The sequence below is a fragment of the Hyla sarda genome, chromosome 2, assembly GCF_029499605.1.
Source record: "Hyla sarda isolate aHylSar1 chromosome 2, aHylSar1.hap1, whole genome shotgun sequence".
NCBI classification, from domain to species: domain Eukaryota; kingdom Metazoa; phylum Chordata; class Amphibia; order Anura; family Hylidae; genus Hyla; species Hyla sarda.
This window is the reverse complement of record NC_079190.1, coordinates 503,044,389-503,065,549: the sequence shown is the minus strand read 5'-3', so window position 1 is coordinate 503,065,549 and position 21,161 is coordinate 503,044,389. Positions and strand designations below refer to the sequence as shown.

Here is a 21,161-nt window from a genome sequence, read left to right as displayed (position 1 = left end):
CCTGCAGAGTAGCACTTGTCCCCTGCAGAGTATAATTTGTCCCCTGCAGAGTATCACTTGTCCCCTGTAGAGTATCACTTGTCCCTTGCAGAGTATCACTTGTCCCTTGCAGAGTATCACTTGTCCCCTGCAGAGTATAATTTGTCCCCTGCAGAGTATCACTTGGCCCCTGCAGAGTATCACTTGTCCCTTGCAGAGTATCACTTGTCCCTTGCAGAGTATCACTTGTCCCCTGCAGAGTATCATTTGTCCCCTGCAGAGTATCACTTGTCCTCTGCAGAGTATCACTTGGCCCCTGCAGAGTATCACTTGGCCCCTGCAGAGTATCACTTGGCCCCTGCAGAGTATCACTTGTCCCCTGCAGAGTATCACTTGGCCCCTGCAGAGTATCACTTGGCCCCTGCAGAGTATCACTTGGCCCCTGCCGAGTATCACTTGTCCCCTGCAGAGTATCACTTGGCCCCTGCCGAGTATCACTTGGCCCCTGCCGAGTATCACTTGGCCCCTGCAGAGTATCACTTGGGCCCTGCAGAGTATCACTTGGCCCCTGCAGAGCATCACTTGGCCCCTGACGAGTATCACTTGACCCCTGACGAGTATCACTTGGGCCCTGCAGAGTATCACTTGGCCCCTGCAGAGTATCACTTGGGCCCTGCAGAGTATCACTTGGGCCCTGCAGAGTATCACTTGTCCCCTGCAGAGCATCACTTGGCCCCTGCCGAGTATCACTTGACCCCTGCAGAGTATCACTTGGCCCCTGCCGAGTATCACTTGACCCCTGACCAGTATCACTTGGCCCCTGCCGACTATCACTTGGGCCCTGCAGAGTATTACTTGGGCCCTGCAGAGTATCACTTGGGCCCTGCAGAGTATCACTTGGCCCCTGCAGAGTATGACTTGACCCCTGCAGAGTATCACCTGGCCCCTACAGAGTATCACTTGGCCCCTGCAGAGTATTACTTGGCCTCTGCAGAGTATCACTTGGCCCCTGCAGAGTATCACTTGGCCCCTGTAGAGTATCACTTGGCCCCTGCAGAGTATCACTTGGCCCCTGTAGAGTATCACTTGGCCCCTGCAGAGTATCACTTGGCCCCTGCCGAGTATCACTTGGCCCCTGCAGAGTATCACTTGGGCCCTGCAGAGTATCACTTGGCCCCTGCAGAGCATCACTTGGCCCCTGCCGAGTATCACTTGACCCCTGACGAGTATCACTTGAGCCCTGCAGAGTATCACTTGGGCCCTGCAGAGTATCACTTGTCCCCTGCAGAGCATCACTTGGCCCCTGCCGAGTATCACTTGACCCCTGCAGAGTATCACTTGGCCCCTGCCGAGTATCACTTGACCCCTGATGAGTATCACTTGGCCCCTGCCGAGTATCACTTGACCCCTGCAGAGTATCACTTGGCCCCTGCCGAGTATCACTTGACCCCTGACGAGTATCACTTGGCCCCTGCCGACTATCACTTGGGCCCTGCAGAGTATCACTTGGCCCCTGCAGAGTATCACTTGGGCCCTGCAGAGTATCACTTGACCCCTGACGAGTATCACTTGGGCCCTGCAGAGTATCACTTGGGCCCTGCAGAGCATCACTTGGCCCCTGCAGAGTATGACTTGACCCCTGCAGAGTATCACCTGGCCCCTACAGAGTATCACTTGGCCCCTGCAGAGTATTACTTGGCCTCTGCAGAGTATCGGCCCCTGCAGAGTATCACTTGTCCCCTGCAGAGTATCACTTGTCCCCTGTAGAGTATCACTTGGCCCCTGCAGAGTATCACTTGGCCCCTGCAGAGTATCACTTGGCCCCTGCAGAGTATCACTTGGCCCCTACAGAGTATCACTTGGGCCCTGCAGAGTATCACTTGGGCCCTGCAGAGTATCACTTGGTCCCTGCAGAGCATCACTTGGCCCCTGACGAGTATCACTTGACCCCTGACGAGTATCACTTGGCCCCTGCAGAGTATCACTTGGGCCCTGCAGAGTATCACTTGGGCCCTGCAGAGTATCACTTGGCCCCTGCAGAGTATCACTTGGCCCCTGCCGAGTATCACTTGGGCCCTGCAGAGTATCACTTGGGCCCTGCAGAGTATCACTTGGTCCCTGCAGAGCATCACTTGGCCCCTGCCGAGTATCACTTGACCCCTGACGAGTATCACTTGGCCCCTGCAGAGTATCACTTGGGCCCTGCAGAGTATCACTTGGGCCATGCAGAGTATCACTTGGGCCCTGCAGAGTATCACTATCTCACCTCCTCACCAGCAAATCACTCATAACCGCCAAATCTATTGCTTCCTACAGACTCCAGACTGGCTCCGCCTACTCCAGTCTAGTCACATGGCTGGTCACATGGCCATGACATCATCACAGGTCCTTTAGCTGCCTAAGAAATAGCATCTACCCGATCCTAATATCCTGAACAGAGTCCGGAATCTTCTCTGCACACAGGGTTATCTCTGCTGTCCGGGTGAGTTTCCTCTTGATGTAACCTGCACTAATATATATATATATATATATACATACACACAGCTACACTATTATATATATACAGCTCCACTATTATATATACATATATATACTATTATATACATTGTCTGCACTAATATATATATATATATACACACAGCTCCACTACTATATATATATTATACATTGTCTGCACTATTTATACACAGCTCCACTATTATATATACATATATACTATTATATACATTGTCTGCACTATTTATATACAGCTCCACTATTATATATACATATATATACTATTATATACATTGTCTGCACTATTTATATACAGCTCCACTATTATATATACATATACTATTATATACATTGTCTGCACTATTTATATACAGCTCCACTATTATATATACATATACTATTATATACATTGTCTGCACTATTTATATACAGCTCCACTATTATATATACATATACTATTATATACATTGTCTGCACTATTTATATACAGCTCCACTATTATATATACATATATACTATTATATACATTGTCTGCACTATTTATACACAGCTCCACTATTATATATACATATATATACTATTATATACATTGTCTGCACTATTTATACACAGCTCCACTATTATATATACATATATTCTATTATATACATTGTCTGCACTATTATATATACAGCTCCACTATTATATATACACAGCTCCACTATTATATATATACAGCTCCACTATTATATATACATATATACTATTATATACATTGTCTGCACTATTTATATACAGCTCCACTATTATATATACATATACTATTATATACATTGTCTGCACTATTTATATACAGCTCCACTATTATATATACATTTGTGGTCGGTTCTCAATCGTACAGCGAGCCTACCTATCTAAACCTCTAACTAAACTCCTATTCCCTACTACATCCAATAACCTATCTAGGCAGACTGAGTTATGCCATATACTGCCGGGTAGGAGTACACCTGAAAAATAGAGGGCATACCCTGATGTGTAATGATAATCATAAAGTGAAAATGATATTGAGGGAGGGTTGGGTGGGATGTGACGAACCCGCGGCGTCAAGCACAGGTAACGCCGCGGGTTCTTATAGCGAAATCCTGCCCCTCCCACAAATACGGCTAATAAATTAGCCTTAAAACTTGTGGTCGGTTCTCAATCGTACAGCGAGCCTATCTAACTAAACCTCTAACTAAACTCCTATTCCCTACTACATCCAATAACCTATCTAGGCAGACTGAGTTATGCCATATACTGCCGCGTAGGAGTACACCTGAAAAATAGAGGGCAAAACTCATAATGAGAACAGAGCGCTATTAACACACAATAACCCTGTGACCAATAACTGAAATGCCTCGTGCAATACTAACTATGGAATGGGGGTATAATGCATATAGTACTGAATTCCCAGCACCCCTATCTCCTAACCACTTATGCTGGCACACCACAATGTGACAACGGTGCAGCAGCCCCGATGCTAAGGGAATGACTGGATATAATGGACGGATCGCTATGAAGAACTTAACAAGAATACGTACGTATGTTTGGCAAACAACTTAGCAGTGAGTGCCGCCCCCTAACAATGGCAGCGGCTGATCCCGTTGGATCCTTGACATGTGGAAGCGGAGCTAGCCACACTCGAACTGAGCATCACTCGTGGGACTCGGGAGAGTACGAATGATAATAATAACCTGATCATAACATTCATCTGCTATATAATATCAATACGTAACTATCTGTAACCCTGCAAAGTTATAGTAACTACAGCCATGCATCTGCATGTAATTCCCCTAAACTTTAGGAAACCATGACAACTGAAGGACAGCGCAGCCTCTAATGTCAAGCCGTCCAGATGTCGCCATGGGGAACTACTCAAAGCGTCAACTAACTAACCAACCAACTAAGCTGATGGCTAGAGGGCTTGCGAACCTTCCTCCTGCGCACTCACCAGGGCAGAATTGATGGCATGGAATGCAAACGATGATGCCCAGTCAGAGCAAGACCGTGATATTATGCTGGATACCTGACAGATATACTTTGCTAGTATTATGCTGGATGCGGAGAAGGGTGGCAAAACCCGATAAAGGGTATCTCATGTGCCTTTAAGTATCTAATGCAAAATATCGTGAAAGTATTCCAGGCTACATGTTGGAAGTTCTCACTGAGCTGCGGACGTGAAACGTCCCAACAGAGAACAACCCTATGCCCGAAAACACAACTCCAAGTGCTAACAACGTGTATACACAAAAGACTACGTAACCACCAACCTATACCTGTGTTAGGTTACCACTGTAACGAACCTGTGGACGTTAACGGCAATGAAACCACTCATGCAGCAACATGATGATGAGACTCAACCAACACGTAATTACTATTATCGTCAACCTTAGTCAAGACAAACAAAACCAACCACACAGACCCAAGCTATGACCCTAATGCTAAGTAAAGATATTGACACATAACGACGTTGCCGCCGACCTGAGGGCGTGTCAGGTCGCAACTGAACCGACCTGTAGATGAGACAGGCCGAAACATGAATGAAAGACTCAACCAAATCTGTAACTAACAGTATGATCGTCACCCTGAACCAAAACAGGTCTATCCTATAGACGTGGCAATTAACAATGGAAACATAAAGCTATCCCTGCAGCATAACCCAACTGCTGAAAAAACACAATGTATACAAAAACATTATTGCCAACCCAAAGTCGAGTCAGGTTGTACCCAGACTGACTTGCAGATGTGACTGATCTAACCGAATTAATGCCTCAACCAACATATGTGACTACTAGTATCGACGTCAACCTGAAACCGAAACAGATTGTGACCATGATTGACCTATAAACATGACAACTCACATTGGAAAATAAAGCTATATCCCTATACGTAACCCAACAACTGAATAACACAACGTATGATGACATAGTCGGCAACCTGAAGTCGTGTCAGGTTGTACCCGGACCGACCTGTAAATGTGATTGATCAAGCCAAATTTAAAACTCTGTATCAATGTACATAACTATTAGAGACAACATCAACCTGAAGCTGAGACAGGCCGTAACCATGCTTGACCTGTTGACTTAGCAAGTAATAATCCGAACCCCAGCTATATTTTCATATGCTCGACTCAATGTCAATAAAAAAGGTACCCCACGGAATTATCCGTACAGACTCACCCAAAGCCAAAAAAACCCGCGCAGTATCATAGACACAGGTGTATGGTCTAAATACCATAACATACAACAAAATATCATGAAACGTGTACCCAATGGACCTATGAATCTATACCGAATAGAACAATCCTGCCCTAAGAATATATGCCTTGGATGACTTCTTGATCCACATGCAGACCTTAAAATATATTGTGAGCCCAACATAACCATCAAGGCCAGATGCACCTCACTAACACCACAAGCACATGCTCAAACTACTCACGACCGAATACACAGTCAAACTATATGGGCGTATGTATAAAGCTTTGAGCGCGTACTCCGAACAGACTATGAACGTGTGGCTGGAAATTACTGCATAAGCGAGCATATGCACTGAACAAACTGTATGGACAAATAAACTGAGCAACTTTCCACACAGTCAGGAATAATGAGCATATCACTGCCTATGTGTCGTAATGTTGTTGCTCTGAAGGCGTGTCAGTAACAACAATTACGCAATGAACACCCCTGCAGATGTGGCAGGCATAATGAGTATACACCACCTATATGTCGTAATGCTGTTGCTCTGAAGACGTGTCAGTAACAACAATAATGCTATGTACCCCCCTGCAGACGTGGCAGGTATAATGGGTACACACCAATGTGTCGTAACGTTGTAGCTCGGAAGGCGTGTCAGTAACAACAATTGTGCATCGTGACGCCCTGCAGACGTGGCAGGCATAATGGGTATACACCACCAATGTGACGTGTTATTGTTGCTCTGAAGACGTGTCAGTAACAACAATTACGCAATGTATTCCCCTGCAGACGTGGCAGGTATAATGGGTATACACCACCTATGTGTCTTGTTATTGCTGTTCTGAAGGCGTGTCAGTAACAACAATTATGCGACGTACCCCCCCTGCAGACGTGGCAGGCATAACGGGTATACGTCACCTATGTGTCGTAATGTCATTGTTTTGAAGACGTGTCAGTAACAACAACTATGCAATGTATCCCCCTGCAGACGTGGCAGGTATAATGGGTATACACCACCAATGTGTTGTGTTATTGTTGTGCTGAAGGCGTGTCAGTAACAATAATGCAACGTGTCAGTAACAACTACACCACGTATCTCCCTGCCTATATACAGATGTGTACAGAACGACTGTGCGAAACTGTCGTATAACAGCTATGCATGGCTGTACCACCAAACTTGATGACCCTATACACAGGCCAACTAAATGCGCATATACACCACCAAAGCGAACGCACCTGTGGCCAATCACAACCGATGACAAAGAACAAGCATGCATGTAGTAACTATTATGACCACATACCTGCGCACAGGGCCACACCTCATGCGCTGTACAAGCATGTGCGCGGCACAAACGCTGCGAGCGCGCTAACCTCACAACCCGCAAGCACACGCACCGCACACATGGCACAAGCACACGCACAGCACGATTCCCACGAACACACATATAATCCAACTCTACAAGCATGTACAGTATAAATCCTTCAAGCGTGATAACCGTATAAATCTACAAACGTGTGTACAGTATAATTCCTACGAGCAGGCACGTGTGTAGTATGAATCCATAGCATGTATACAGTATAAAACCTATGAGCGAGTGTACAGTATGAATGCTATAAGCGTATGTGCCATATAAAAGCTACAAGCGTGTGTACAGTATAAATCCAACTAGCATGTGTATAGTATAAACCCTACAAGTGTGTGTACAGTATAAATCCTACAAACGTGTCCAAGTGTGTGTGCTGTATAAATCCTGCGAGTGAGTGTACCAAATGACCCCAACAAGCGTGTGTACAGTATAAATCCTATCAGTGCATGTATAGCATAAATCCTACAGGTGTGTGTACATTATAAATCTTGCAAGCGTATGTACATAATAAACCCTACCAGAGTATGTGCAGCATAAATCCTGCAAACGTATGTACAGTATAAAACCTACCAGCGTGTGTACAGTATAACCACTACAAGCGAGTGTACAGTATAACTAGGGGTGTGAATCGCCAAGAATTTGGCGCTTCGATTCGAATCGCGATACCAGTGTGGCGATTCGATATATCCCGATATATCGCGATACCGTCTAGGTGACGATACATCGCGATATATCCCCATTCTGTCTAAAAAACAATGTCTTTTACACTTTTATTAAAACTTTATTTTAATTTTATTTTTTTTGTACACTTTATTAGTCTTTTAGGAATCATTAGATTCCTCAGACAGATGAATAGAGTTCTATTGAACTCCATTTATCTGCGATCCATTGATAGAGCCTGGTCCAGCCAGGCTCTATCAATGACAGAGCCATGGAAAGCATACACATGTCCCTTTAGACGCCGCTGTCAGCTTTGACAGCGGCGATCTAAAGGGTTAATAGCCAGCCGGGGCTGCAGAGTATGGAGCGGGCAGGAATCCGTAGCCCGCTCCATACTCACTGCAGAGCACCGCATGCTGGATACTAGCGGCGGTGAAGCATCAGCGGCCCCCGGATACTGAAATCAGCCGGGGGCTGCAGAGTATAGAGCGGGCACGAGTCGAAGCCCGCTCCATACATCCAGAGCGCCGCCGCCGTGTCAGATCCGGCTGACAAAATGTGGAACTTGTATCTCCTGATGCCCGGGACATGCTTTCTGTGCATCAGGAGATACAAATTCCACAGCACTAAAAGAATCGATTCAAAAATATTTTGAATCGATTCAGTATCGGCAAGTGAAAAATCGCAATAATCGCGGGAATCGATTTTTTTCTTACATCCCTAATATATACTATTATATACATTGTCTGCACTATTTATATACTGCTCCACTATTATATATACATATATATACTATTATATACATTGTCTGCACTATTTATACACAGCTCCACTATTATATATACATATATATACTATTATATACATTGTCTGCACTATTTATACACAGCTCCACTATTATATATACATATATACTATTATATACATTGTCTGCACTATTTATATACAGCTCCACTATTATATATACATATATATACTATTATATACATTGTCTGCACTATTTATATACAGCTCCACTATTATATTAGGGGTGTGAATCGCCAAGAATTTGGCGATTCGATTCGAATCGCGATACCAGTGTGGCGATTCGATATATCGCGATATATCGCGATACCGTCTAGGTGACGATACATCGCGATATATCGCCCACCTGGGAGCATTCATAGATCCCAATAGACGCCGCTGTCAGCTTTGACAGCGGCGATCTAGTACTCCGGTGCTGCAAAATAAAATAAAACACACTTTATCTTACCTGCCAACGAGCCCGCGGAGCTCCGGTACAGGTGTTGGGTCCCCGGGCTGTATTCTTCTTACTTCCTGTTAGTCCGGCACGTCACATGGAGCTTCAGCCTATCACCAGCGGAGGCGGGACATCACTGCGGCCGGTGATAGGCTGAAGCTCCATGTGACGTGCCGGACTAACAGGAAGTAAGAAGAATACAGCCCGGGGACCGAACACCTGTACCGGAGCTCCGCGGGCTCGTTGGCAGGTAAGAAAAGTGCGTTTTATTAAAAATTCCACATCCCTAAAAGAATCGATTCAAAAATATTTTGAATCGATTCTGTATCGGCAAATGAAAAATCGCGATTATCGCGAGAATCGATTTTTTCTTACATCCCTATATTATATATACATATATATACTATTATATACATTGTCTGCACTATTTATATACAGCTCCACTATTATATATACATATATACTATTATATACATTGTCTGCGCTATTTATATACAGCTCCACTATTATATATACATATATACTATTATATACATTGTCTGCACTATTTATATACAGCTCCACTATTATATATACATATATATACTATTATATACATTGTCTGCACTATTTATACACAGCTCCTCTATTATATATACATATATACTATTATATACATTGTCTGCACTATTTATATACAGCTCCACTATTATATATACATATATACTATTATATACATTGTCTGCGCTATTTATATACAGCTCCACTATTATATATACATATATACTATTATATACATTGTCTGCACTATTTATATACAGCTCCACTATTATATATACATATATATACTAGTATATACATTGTCTGCACTATTTATATACAGCTCCACTATTATATACACATATATACTATTATATACATTGTCTGCACTATTTATATACAGCTCCACTATTATATATACATATATACTATTATATACATTGTCTGCACTATTTATATACAGCTCCACTATTATATATACATATATACTATTATATACATTGTCTGCACTATTTATACACAGCTCCACTATTATATATACATATATATACTATTATATACATTGTCTGCACTATTTATATACAGCTCCACTATTATATATACATATATACTATTATATACATTGTCTGCACTATTTATATACAGCCCCACTATTATATATACATATATATACTATTATATACATTGTCTGCACTATTTATATACAGCTCCACTATTATATATACATATATACTATTATATACATTGTCTGCACTATTTATATACAGCTCCACTATTATATATACATATATACTATTATATACATTGTCTGCACTATTTATACACAGCTCCTCTATTATATATACATATATACTATTATATACATTGTCTGCACTATTTATATACAGCTCCACTATTATATATACATATATACTATTATATACATTGTCTGCACTATTTATATACAGTTCCATTATTATATATACATATATACTATTATATACATTGTCTGCACTATTTATATACAGCTCCACTATTATATATACATATATACTATTATATACATTGTCTGCACTATTTATATACAGCTCCACTATTATATATGCATATATATACTATTATATACATTGTCTGCACTATTTATATACAGCTCCACTATTATATATACATATATACTATTATATACATTGTCTGCACTATTTATACACAGCTCCACTATTATATATACATATATACTATTATATACATTGTCTGCACTATTTATATACAGCTCCACTATTATATATACATATATACTATTATATACATTGTCTGCACTATTTATATACAGCTCCACTATTCTATATACATATATACTATTATATACATTGTCTGCACTATTTATATACAGCTCCACTATTATATATACATATATACTATTATATACATTGTCTGCACTATTTATACACAGCTCCACTATTATATATACATATATACTATTATATACATTGTCTGCACTATTTATATACAGCTCCACTATTATATATATATATATATACATATATACTATTATATACATTGTCTGCACTATTTATATACAGCTCCACTATTATATATACATATATACTATTATATACATTGTCTGCACTATTTATATACAGCTCCACTATTATATATACATATATACACTATTATATACATTGTCTGCACTATTTATATACAGCTCCACTATTATATATATACTATTATATACATTGTCTGCACTATTTATATACAGCTCCACTATTATATATATATATATATACTATTATATACATTGTCTGCACTATTTATATACAGCTCCACTATTATATATACATATATATACTATTATATACATTGTCTGCACTATTTATATACAGCTCCACTATTATATATACATATATATACTATTATATACATTGTCTGCACTATTTATATACAGCTCCACTATTATATATACATATATACTATTATATACATTGTCTGCACTATTTATACACAGCTCCTCTATTATATATACATATATACTATTATATACATTGTCTGCACTATTTATATACAGCTCCACTATTATATATACATATATATACTATTATATACATTGTCTGCACTATTTATATACAGCTCCACTATTATATATACATATATACTATTATATACATTGTCTGCACTATTTATATACAGCTCCACTATTATATATACATATATATACTATTATATACATTGTCTGCACTATTTATATACAGCTCCACTATTATATATACATATATATACTATTATATACATTGTCTGCACTATTTATATACACAGGGATGTGGAAATTTTATAAAAAACTACTTGTCCACGGGATTAAAATGGAGCAAAATCTACTTGTTCCTCATGACGATCCACTTGTCCATGTCCAATTTTCGCTTTTACGCTCTAATTTTTTCCTCCTCGCCCTACCATAACTACCTACTGTAATGATACCTTTTAATGTTTCAATAACATATTCTCTGAACCAAAAAAAAAAATATATATATATATATATTAAGGGAAGTGAAATTGAAACAGTAAAAGATAATTTTGCAGATTTTGTGGTTTTCTTTTCTGCGCCATTTACCTTGTGGTTGAGGTAACATGTTAGTTTTATACTTTAGGCGCCTGATTACAGCAATACCTGATTTGTATCGTTTACGTCATGTTTTACTAATTCTGGACTTTTTCAATTCTTTTTAATTGCCATTTTTTAACCCCTGTAGCTTTATTTTTTTTCCACATACCAGGCTGTATGATATTAATTTTTTGCGCCATAATCTGTTTTTTGTATCGGTACCATTTTGGTATTGATCTGACTTTTTAATAGTTTTTTAACTTTTTTTTCTGGGATATTCTAAAAATTGCAAATCTGTGGTTTGGTATTATTTTACATTTACCGTACGGGATACATAATGTTATATTTTAATAGGTTGTACAATTACGCACGAAGCGATACCAAATATGTTTATTTTTAGTATGTTTGCATGTTTTTATATAGGAAAAGGGGGTGATTTGAACTTTTAACATGGAAGGGGTTAATTCAGCGGTCTTCAAACTGTGGCCCTCCAGATGTTGCAAATCTACAACTCCCAGCATGCCCGGACAGCCAACGGCTGTCTTGGCATGCTGGGAATTGTAGTTTTGTAACATCTGATGGGCCACAGTTTGAAGACCACTGGGTTAATGTGTCTTTCAAACTTTTATTAAAACTTTTTTTTTTTTTTTTTTAACACTTTATTACACTTCTATGAGGAATCATTAGATTCCTCAGACAGATGAATAGAGTTCTATTGAACTCCATTGATCTGTGTGCTCTGTAATCCATTGATAGAGCCTGGTCCAGCCACACACTGGTTTGCTACTTAACTCAGTGTTTCACAACCAGTGTGCCTTCAGCTGTTTCAAAACTACAACTCTCAGCAGTCACTGACAGCCAACGGGCATGCTGGGAGTTGTAGTTATGCAACCAACAGATGCACCACTACAACTCCCAGCATGCACTTTAGCTGATTGAGTTGTAGTTATACAACAGCTGAAGGAACACTTTTCCATAGAAAAAATGTGCCTCCAGCTGTTGCAAAACTATAAGTCCCAGCATGCCCATAAGGGAATGCTGGGAGTTGTGGTGGTCTGCCTCCTGCTTTTGCCCTTTTTGCATGCTGGGAGCTGTTGCTAAGCAACAGCAGGAGGTTGTCACTCATCTCCAACTGCTGCTCCGCTGCAGGTCAGTCCCTCGCTACCGCCGTCGCTCCTGGGGCCCCGATCCCAACATTGATGCCGGGGATCGGGGTCCCCAGCTTCCGGGGTCTTCTTCCCGCACCCTCTCACGTCCTACGGAAGAGGGGCGGAGTGGGTTGAGGGAGTGACACCCACAGCAGGTGCCCTGATTGGTCGGCCGGTAAACCGTCCGACGAATCAGGGCGATCGTGAGGTGGCACCAGTGCCACCTCACCCCTGCTGGCTATGGCTGTTCGGAGCCTTCAGAGACGGCCCCGATCAGCCAGTAATTCCAGGTCACTGGAGACCCGATTGACCCAGAATCCGCCGCAGATCGCTGGGCTGAATTGTTCAGCGATCTGCGGCCATCGCCGACATGGGGGGTCATCATGACCCCCCTGGGCGACATGCCGCGATGCCTGCTGAACGATTTCAGCAGGCATCGGGCACCGGCTCCCCTCCGGCTAGCGGCGGGGGGCCGGGAATGGACAGGACGTACTCCTACGTCCTCGGTCCTTAAGGACTCGGAAACGAGGGCGTAGGAGTACGTCCATTGTCCTTAAGGGGTTAATCTTTTAGAAGGGGCGAATTTTAATCCCTTCTCTAATAGGTTAGTTTGTGAGTTGGTGAGAGTAGTTGAACTGAGGTTTATAATGGAAATCTCAAGTTCTTTCAATTGGCCTTTCCTACCTTGGTTGAGGGATGGATTGGTGTGTCCAGTTCTTCTAACTCTTCGACGAATCCTCTTTTTCTTGGGGTTGGTGGAAGGTTGATGTGAGAATGAGAAGTGGTTGGTGCTGAATGTATTTCGGCTTGTATTGTGCGTTGTCTGGGATGTGGTAGGGGTGGTTGTATTTTTGGAGTGATAATTGGTGGAAATGTGGTTTGTGGGGTTGGGAGAAGTGGTGGAGGTCTCCTTTTGAGGAGATTTGTGGTGATTCCATCTTTGATGGTATTTTTGATAGTGTGGTCTGTGGGTTCTGTTTGGAGAAGGGCGATAATGGCGGCATCTGTCTAAAAAATTACTATTAGACAGTTGGGTGTATCTATTTTGTGTAGGTATATTATACTGGGGTTTATTGTGTAATTGATTGACAGATGTGTTAGTTTGAGCGTTATGTGTGTTTTCAGTATATGATTTTTTGTTTGTATTGTTTGAAAGCCAGCTTAATTTTTGGGATTTTTTATTAATGATTTCTGTTTCTAATTTGTCTAATTTTTGACATAAGATGTCCTGAAGTCAGTGATAATTGCTGTTTTGTTATCGTTTTTCTAAATCCTCTTTTAATTTTAAAATGTCAGTATCATATTCATTTAATAGTTGTAACCTTCTTTCAATAATTAATTGCATTAAGATTCTGGATTGTTCCCTTAGTGAACATTTCCATTTATTGTCAAATGCTTCACAGTTTAGATTAGGGATCGACCGATATCGTTTTTTTAGGGCCGATACCGATAATCGGTGCAGGTTAGGGCCGATAGCCGATAACTTATACCGATATTCCGGTATAAGTTATCGGCTATTTAACCCCCTGCGACACCGCTGCAGATCATTGATTTAAAGCGGGCGCTTTAAATCAATGATCTGCAGTGGCGTTTGCGGGGCCATAGGCCGCCGCCGCCACCACCCGCTTCTCTCCCCTACCTGCCAGGGTGCTCCGGGCCATCCATCCATCGTTCCTGTAGTGTCCGGGGGCGTTCCGGGTGGAGGGTGGTCCGGTCCGGGCTGTCCTTCTTCTCCGGCGGGCCTCTTCTCCACTCCGGGCAGGCTCCGGCCTAGTACGCTGCATAGACGTCGCTGCGCAGTGACGCCCGTGTGCAGCGACGCACCTGACGTCACGGCGTAGCGGAGTCTATGCAGCGTACTAGGCCGGAGCCTGCCCGGAGTGGAGAAGAAGACCGTGGGAGAAGAAGGACAGCCCGGACCACCCTCCACCCGGAACGCCCCCGGACACTACATGAAGGAAGGATGGCCTGGACCACCCCCATTACGGGTAAGTTTAATTTTTTTATTCACTCGGAGGGTGGGGGAGGGGCCCGACCGGTATAGCGGTATGGGAAAAAATCCATACCGGTATACCGCCTAGCATCACGGTGGGGGGTGCGACGCGGTGCGGTGGGTCGGAGGTGCGGTGCGGCGGGTCGAGGGGGTGGCGGTCGCAGTGCGGTGGGGGCGGTGCGGGGGGCGGGGCATTATCGGCTTATCGGCAAGATAATTGCCGATACCGATAATGCCCAAAATCGTGATTATCGGCCGATAATATCGGCCATACCGATAATCGGTCGATCCCTAGTTTAGATCTAAATTGTGAAGCATTTAGACACATCAACCCAGCCCCCAACCAAGGTAGGAAAGGCCAATTGAAAGAACTTGAGAGTTCCATTATAAACCTCAGTTCAACTACTCTCACAAACTAACCTATTAGAGAAGGGATTAAAATTTGCCCCTACTAAAAGATTAAACAAATTCGATACCTATATAGGGATCAAAAAATTCATAAGGAAATTATGCTTGAAAAAATATTTTATTAAACACCCTCTAGAACCACAAACTTCCACCTCAGACAATTTTACACATACGGATTGCGCCCTAAAATCGAATTTTTTTTCCAAGGTACGAAGCTGGTCCCCAAATCACAGCATTTAAACAGACAGTAGAATGTGATATTCGTAAACTTACACCTACACTGACAGCAAAATCCAACTTGACTTTTAAAGAGAGAGAAGCCATAAAACAATTACAACAAAACTAAGGTATTACGATCCGCCCCACAGAAAAAGTGGGTTGGGGGGGGGGGGGGATCGTTATCCTTAATACAGAAGACTATAACAAAGAATATCTCTCACAACTCATGGATACCAACACATATCTACCTCTAAAATCAGATCCAACTTGTCAGTTCATGAAAGAACAAGAACTATTATGCAATACAGCATCACAATCAGGCATTTTAACTGAGAAAGAAAAAAATTTCATACTAGGGACCCAGCAAAGGATACCAGTTTTTTTTTTATTGCATCCCGAAAATCCATAAGAACCCTACTCACCCTCCAGGCCGGCCAATAGTTTCAGGAATAGAGTCAATTTCATCCAACCTCTCACAATACATAGACTACTCCAACCGTACATACAGACAACCCCTCATTGCCTCAAAGATACCACTCAGATTATCTCTATATTGGAAAACTTAAAATGGCAGGAAAATTATTTATTGGTCACTTTGATGTGAGTTCATTGTATACAGTGATACAACACAATTTAGGTATTGGTGCAGTAAAAACATTTCTAATAAGAGGGAATCTCCCACCTGCACAAATCCAATTTATTTTAGACAGCATTTTATTCATTTTAACTCACAATTATTTTTATTTTAACGATAACTTTTATTTACAGAAAAGAGGTACCGCCATGGGAACCAGGTTCGCGCCCAGCTATGCAAATCTATTCATGTCCGCCCCAGAGGACTTAAAAACATTTTTAAACAGTCTTAACGAAAAAATTGGAATTTATCTTTCACTGTGTCTAGTGACCTCACATCCATCAAATTTTTTGATTTAAAAATAACCAATATTGTTAATAAATTTAGAACTAAACACTTTTCATAAACCCACTGCAAAAAATTGTTTCATTTTATTCTCCAGTTTCCATCTTCCATGGTGGCTCCTAAATATTCCATCTGGCCAATTCAGAAAGTTAAAACGCAAGTGTACACAAGATAACCAATATCAAATAGAAGTCGAATCTCTTACAGATAAATTCAAACAAAAAGGCAATCCGATTAACATCTTAGAAAAAGCTAAATCCAAAATAGAGAACCATGACAGAAACACTTACTTCACAGATACACCCCAAACCCCAAAAGAAGGTGACCAATTACGTCTCATATTACCTTTTAACCAAGAATACAAAAAAGTCGAGAAAATTATAAAAAAAAAAACCTGACACCTACTTCATCAAGATAAAATCCTCAACACATTCTTAACATCGACCCCCTCTATTATCTATACCAAGGCTCCGTTTTTAGGCTTACAAGTAGCCCCAACCATCCAAAACAACCTTAACCCATATACTGACAAAACATGGCTCCATCTCAAAGGTTTCCACCGTTGCAACATATGCTCAAACTGTAAAATAACAAAATTTCAAAAGAAAACAGAAAGCATCTGCTCCACAGTAAATAATTATCGATGGGAAATCATGGACAATATATCATGCAACACAAAAGCCATAATTTACATCATCCAATGCAGCTGCAACAAACAGTATGTAGGCAGAACTAAACGAGCATTAAAAACACGTATTTCGGAACATATTTATAACATCAAAAAAGGCAATGCAAAACATCCATTATCTCTACATTTCCATCAATACCACAAACAAGATCCATCCAATATGATATATATATATATATATATATATATATATATATATATAGGTATACAAAAGGTTAAAAAGGATTGGAAAGGAGGGAATTTTATCGCAAAAATGTCTAGAGCAGAAGCCAGGAAAATCGACGAATTCGAGTCCATGGAACCAAAGGGATTAAATTCAGAATTAGAAGTTTTTGGACTCCTGTGATGTCCCCATGGGGGTCTGGGCCCCTTGCCCCATCCAGCACCAGGCTGTATATAAGCATCTGGATGGGTCCAGGGACTAAGCCCACATGGTTTATCCCATCTTCACCAGAAATTCATTATATTTATATTTATTGTTTTTAGTAGATTTTAATTTTATCTGTATTGTAGTAATATTACTATGACTATTAATCCCATTATTACCAGGTTGTTGTATTTTATATTACATTGGTATTATATATTGCTGTATTTATTGCGTTCTTACTATATTTTTATATTTATCTTTTTTTTATATTTTTATATTCTATATTACATCCCCATTCATAATTACATTTTTGTACTCTGACACTCTTATAACAGTTATATTTTATGATGTTTTATCACTTTTATACATGTATTTATTCTATTTGTTTATCCATGTATGCATGAGCTACCGTATGTGGATATATACAGGTTCTTCTAAAAAAAATTAGCATATTGTGCTGAAGTTCATTATTTTCCATAATGTAATGATGAAAATTACATTTCATATATTTTAGATTCATTGCACACCAACTGAAATATTTCAGGTCTTTTATTGTTTAAATACTGATGATTTTGGCATACAGCTCATGAAAACCCCAAATTCCTATCTCAAAAAATTTGCATATTTCATCCGACCAATAAAAGAAAAGTGTTTTGAATACAAAAAAAGTCAACCTTCTAATAATGATGTTCAGTTATGCACTTAATACTTGGTCGGGAATCCTTTTGCAGAAATGACTGCTTCAATGCGGCGTGGCATGGAGGCAATCAGCCTGTGGCACTGCTGAGGTGTTATGGAGGCCCAGGATGCTTCGATAGCAGCCTTAAGCTCATCCAGAGTGTTGGGTCTTGCGTCTCTCAACTTTCTCTTTACAATATCCCACAGATTCTCTATGGGTTCAGGTCAGGAGAGTTGGCAGGCCAATTGAGCACAGTAATACCATGGTCAGTAAACCATTTACCAGTGGTTTTGGCACTGTGAGCAGGTGCCAGGTGGTGCTGAAAAATGAAATCTTCATCTCCATAAAGCTTTTCAGCAGATGGAAGCATGAAAATACTCCAAAATCTCCTGATAGCTAGCTGCATTGACCCTGCCCTTGATAAAACACAGTGGACCAACACCAGCAGCTGACATGGCGCCCCAGACCATCACTGACTGTGGGTACTTGACACTGGACTTCAGGCATTTTGGCATTTCCTTCTCCCCAGTCTTCCTCCAGACTCTGGCACCTTGATTTCCGAATGACATGCAAAATTAGCTTTCACCCGAAAAAAGTACTTTGGACCACTGAGCAAAAGTCCAGTGCTGCTTCTCTGTAGCCCAGGTCAGGCGCTTCTGCCGCGGTTTCTGGTTCAAAAGTGGCTTGACCTGGGGAATGCGGGACCTGTAGCCCATTTCCTGCACACGCCTGTGTACGGGGGCTCTGGATGTTTCTACTCCAGACTCAGTCCACTGCTTCCGCAGGTCCCCCAAGGCCTGGAATAGGTCCTTCTCCACAATCTTCCTCAGGGTCCGGTCACCTCTTCTCGTTGTGGAGTGTTTTCTGCCACATTTGTTCCTTCCCACAGACTTCCCATTGAGGTGCCTTGATACAGCAGTCTGGGAACAGCCTATTTGTTCAGAAATTTCTTTCTGTTTCTTACCCTCTTGCTTGAGGGTGTCACTGATGGCCTTCTGGACAGCGGTCAGGTCGGCAGTCTTACCCATCATTGCGGTTTTGAGTAATGAACCAGGCTGGGAGTTTTTAAAAGCCTCAGGAATCTTTTGCAGGTGTTTAGAGTTAATTAGTTGCTTCAGATGATTAGGTTAATAGCTCGTTTAGAGAACCTTTTCATGATATGCTAATTTTTTTAGATAGGAATTTTGGGTTTTCATGAGCTGTATGCCAAAATCATCAGTATTAAAACAATAAAAGACCTGAAATATTTCAGTTGGTGTGCAATGAATCTAAAATATATGAAAGTTAAATTTTTATCATTACATTATGGAAAATAATGAACTTTAGCACAATATGCAAATTTTTTTTAGAAGAACCTGTATATTAGGGATCGACCGATATCGTTTTTATAGGGCCGATAATCGGTGGAGGTTAGGGCCGATAGCCGATAACTTATACCGGAATATCGGTATAAGTTATCGGCTATTTATCCCCCTGCGACACCGCTGCAGATCATTGATTTGAAGCGGGCGCTTTAAATCAATACACTGCAGTGGCTTTTTTACGGTGCCATAGGCCGCCGCTGCCACCCGCTTATCTCCCCCTGCCTGTCCGGGGGTCCTGAGTCCTATCACTGCCACCGCCGCACCGCTCCGCGCAAAATGGCTACAAATCAAAGCAGAAAGACTATTTAAACCCAGAACTAACATGGGGTACACTATATACAGCTACTGAAGAAGGGGTCTCCCAGAAAACGCATTTAGCTAACTCATTGATACTATACAGACCACCTATACAAAGACTATTACCTCCGTTTATGCACATTTGCACTTGCAACAGCTGGAACCACTATATATCGGGACAGCTATATCGGGACCACTGTACAGGCGCGCGCGCCTAGCCACGAGGACGCCGCCTGGCAGCACTACGGATCATTTGCACCTATCCACCGCTCCAATCATCGCATCCTTACAACTATCTATTTTGCCGGGTGCATCCCGTGCTATAACTGGAGGTCACCGGGAATCCATCCATTTACCGCGCGGACATCTACACCGAGCCGGAGGTCACCGGCCGGATAAAGTACACCTGTACGAAACAAACTGGTTAGTCGCCTCCCGTTACATCCATCTGTCCACCTGCTTCCTCGTTGTGCCTCCACTTGCTCGGTCATCTCGGCGGTGAGTTGCTGGATCTTTTCTCTTGTTTACCGTAGATTTGTAAATTACTTCTATTAAAAAATCTTATTCCTTTCAGTACATATGAGCTTCTGAAGTTAAGGTTGTTCTTTTCTGTCTAAGTGCTCTCTAATGACACCTGTCTCGGGAAGCGCCCAGTTTAGAAGAGGTTTGCTATGGGGATTTGCTTCTAAACTGGGCGTTTCCCGAGACACGTGTCATCAGAGAGCACTTAGACAGAAAAGAACAACCTTAACTTCAAAAGCTCATAAGTACTGAAAGGATTAAGATTTTTTAATAGAAGTAATTTACAAATCTGTTTAACTTTCTGGAGCCAGTTGAGATATATATATAAAAAAAAAAGTTTTTTCCTGGAATACCCCTTTAATTACAGTAACAGTAACTACTCAGAATCTATGCGCATATAGGTGGCTGTTTCATTCATATTTTTACTCTCATCATCTTTTATCATTTTTTTCCATCACCATCAATACCCCCATTTTTTTTTTATTATTATGAATTCTACCATTTATTCTAGT

At 41.1% G+C, this 21,161-nt stretch overlaps 2 protein-coding genes across 5 annotated transcripts in view; one reads left to right on the top strand and one right to left on the bottom strand.

Annotated features, from left to right (window-relative positions):
• The window catches only part of LOC130357252 (gastrula zinc finger protein XlCGF57.1-like), an 81,140-nt gene that overhangs the window by 54,221 nt on the left and 5,758 nt on the right, over positions 1-21,161 (bottom strand). Inside the window, exon 1 of one of the 4 annotated variants that reach the window (XM_056559864.1) lies at positions 2,246-2,304. The exons of 2 other annotated variants lie outside the window; for them this stretch is intronic. The gene's annotated coding sequence lies outside the window, so the exon portion shown is untranslated. Of the gene's footprint in view, positions 1-2,245; positions 2,305-21,161 lie in introns of those variants that run through there. One more of the 4 variants, XM_056559866.1, reaches the window with a different exon arrangement.
• Positions 2,347-21,161, top strand: part of LOC130357247 (gastrula zinc finger protein XlCGF57.1-like) — a 39,586-nt gene continuing 20,771 nt past the window's right edge. Inside the window, exon 1 of the mRNA XM_056559851.1 lies at positions 2,347-2,461. The gene's annotated coding sequence lies outside the window, so the exon portion shown is untranslated. The remainder of the gene's footprint in view (positions 2,462-21,161) is intronic.